The following is a 3,474-nucleotide window of genomic DNA, read 5'->3' as shown; positions in this document are numbered from 1 at the left end:
TTCATTATTTGTATACTATAAACATCACGTCCTATTTCAGACTGACTATCTGCTATGGGGTTGGGGGAGATGGAAGAAAAGAGACATATTTGAAAAGTGGAACAATTAAAAATCTTGCAAGAAAGCTTTCAGACATTCTTCTAACATTCTTCCGGTTAAGGCAATAAACTTCGTGGAAGTTAATTTTTCATAGTATCGGATCTGAGTTAGAGCACAGAAATGACCATGCCCAGCATGACAGTCTGTAATTTGTGATAACTGAGATTGAAGCGCAAAGTGATCATCCCGAACACAGACTGAGATTTGACAGAACCTGGACCAGCTCCTCCCTAACCAGGCACGCTTTTCCTCCTCTGACTTCAGAGCCAGAACTGGTTTTCATGGAAAAGAGAAAAAAAAAAGCCACAGAAAACAAAAAATGACTATAACCTCCTAGTTTTTTTGTTTTGTTTTATTTTCAGACTAGGTTTGCTAAGGCCAAAGAGTAGCTTCTGGCCAAGAGAATGTGGTGAAAGAGAAGTATGCGATTTTCATTCACTCTTTTTTAAAATAGACTTGCCTTCCCTTCCCCTTTTCTGCCACTGCCTTTAATGTGGATGGAGAGCTGCGCCATCCTGGGTCCTGTGGATGAGAGCAACTCTTCGCAGATGGCAGAGAAACAAGAGTAAATTAAGTTGAAACTCATAAAATCTTGGCAGAACTGAAATGACTCTGAGAGTTTTATATAAATGAGAAATGAACTTCTAACTTAAGTGACTGTTATTTTGGTTTGTTCTCAAAGGAATTCAAGCCATTATCTAACTAATACAAACATTCTAAGGTCAGTACTTCAGATTACTATAAGCCTGACTGCTATATAAGATGCAACTATATGAAGTGATTGTTATTCATTAGCATTTACTTAATTTCTCACAGGTTATACACAGGACTATGGTATGACTTAAAAAGTGTAATGATCCCCCATCCAAGTACTGACCGGGCCCGACCCTGCTTAGCTTCCGAGGTCAGACGGGATCGGGCGCGTTCAGGGCGTTGTGCACTAAAGGGAGGGAAGGGCATGCCTTTAACCAGCATTTGGGTGAGGCAAAGACATAAAGTGTAACTATAATGTTTGTACCCTCACAAAACCCTGAAATAATAATAAAAAAAAAGTGTAATGATAAGGCTTTGATAATCCTGAAGTCAGCCTCTTGAGATTTTCAAACTGCCTTAAACCTCCTTTCCATCCATTCCATGCCAATGAGAAATTCAGAAGCTTCACAAATACACAAACACACAGAAACTTATAGTTTTGTAAATCTATGGAAAGCAGAACAAAGTAGATATTTATTGCAAAAAAGAATAAAAGTTAAAATTTACACATTAAATTTATTCCTTATATTTCCCACCTATACCCTAATCACACAGGATTTTCCACTGGCTAATTTATAGTGCTTAATCCTCAGCTTCATTATACCTCTCTGGTTTCTCTTATTTCTCTCCCCTCCCTATTTCTCACTTGTACCTCCTTCTCCCCTGAAATGACCTCAAAAACTTTGTACTTTTCTCTCCATTTTATTCTGAGAGGAGCACATTTTTGGGCTTCTCATCCCAAGCTCAGTTCTAGCTCTGTCTTTTCATAGTGAGCACATTAAGGTGTTGTGCAAAACTAAAAGTCTTATCCTAGAATAGGATCATTATCTTTAGAAGATGGTAATTTGATACCTACCTACCTCTCTCTCTTTCTCTCTCTCTTCCCCCCAGCTATGCGTGTAAAGTCTCCTTGACTATGCATATTATGTATATACACACAGAGATGTAGCATATATACATGTATACTTGTGTGCATACTTACACACACATGCACACACATATGCATATAGTTTTTAATTGTATTTTAGTGTGCATGCATATATTTTTATGAGGATTGGGTGATGGGATACCTCTCTATCTTCTCATCTCCTACTAGAGAACACTGGAACATCTTACACTCTTCTATGTATCCATGCACTATCCTTACATTCCGCCCTCTTTATAGAGGGTCTGGTAAGGTATCATTGAGCCTTTCAAAACTTTGAAAATTATTTTTAGCTAAAATATTTTCAGCATCCTCCATACTGGTATTCATCTCACAGAATCAACTCGAAGTTTTTGGAATTTGGATGATTTGACTTAAAAAATTACAGCTATGACTGGGTGCAGTGGCTCACACTTGTGTTCCTAGCACTTTAAGAGACTGAGGCTTGAGGATTACTTTACACCAGGAGTTAAAGACCAGCTTGAGATACATAGCGAGACCCTGTCTTTACAAAAAAAAAAAATAGAAAAATCAGACGGGTATAGTGGTGTCCATCTGTAGTCCCAGCTACTCAGGAGGCTAAGAGATGAGGATCACTTAAGCCTAGGAATTTGAGGTTTCATTCAACTATTATGGTGCCCCTGCACTCCAGACTGCACAACACAATGAGGCTCTGTCTCAAAAACAAACAAACAAACAAAAAGAACAAACAAACAAAAATTATAACTGTGCTATGTATTAGCTCTACAAGTATAGACAACTTACTTAACTTTTGTGCGTATTAATTTTCTCACCTTAAAATATTCTTGAAGGGCTATTCCTTGAGAATTAAAAGCTTAAAAGTTATATGTAAAGATCTGACAACATACGAGATACATAAAGCTATCACAAGAAATTTTAGTTTCTTCCTCCCCTTTGTTTAATCTTTAGAACAAATACAAATTCCCAGATTTGGCACATTGGTACTACACATCCCACCGACTATACTCCTTTCTATGCAGTCATTTAACTATTTCTAACTATGCCCTCATTTCTACCAAATAAGTATGTGGATTCCAAGTATGGATAGTAACACTTCACCTAGTTCCTAATAACCCAAAATAAACAGCCGTACCTATAAAGAAGTAGGAAAACCAATGTGCCTTTAAGAATAAGGAAGGGAAATCTTGCTTGTCTTTATATAGTTGATTCCTTTTCCCTAATACATTGAAAAAAATCATAATGACTCAATCAATTCTGCCAATTAAAAGCTCCCTGAAGATAGCTCGTGGGATGTTTAACATGGGAGTTAAAAATGGTGTAAGCATCTCTTTCGTGTCATCTTCTTCATCTCTCTTGGTAATGGCCTTACTTACTGCTCACCATGTATCACTGGGCATCGTTCTACCTCACTCCCTCCATTACTCAGCAGAAGGGGCTATGTTCTAAAGAGAGCACATTACTCACTCACTGCAGTCTGTCACCAGCGCAACAAGAGCATATTCTACCACACAGTGTCATTGCATCGAGCATACATTTGTTTGAAAAAAAAAAATAAAAGAGTGGGTTGGTTTTGACCATTTTTTGCTTGTTTCACATTGCTTTGTTTTGTTTTTTAGAAAAGTCCAAGACAAAATGAATGCAATTAAAGAAATTTAAATAATTCAAATGATTGAAATAATTTCTACACTTCATTTTCCTAAGTCATTATGTAATAT

This window comes from Propithecus coquereli, unplaced genomic scaffold, assembly GCF_000956105.1.
Source record: "Propithecus coquereli isolate 6110/MARCELLA unplaced genomic scaffold, Pcoq_1.0 Scaffold749, whole genome shotgun sequence".
In the NCBI taxonomy this organism is placed as follows: Eukaryota; Metazoa; Chordata; class Mammalia; order Primates; family Indriidae; genus Propithecus; species Propithecus coquereli.
Note: the sequence above shows the minus strand (reverse complement) of the source record.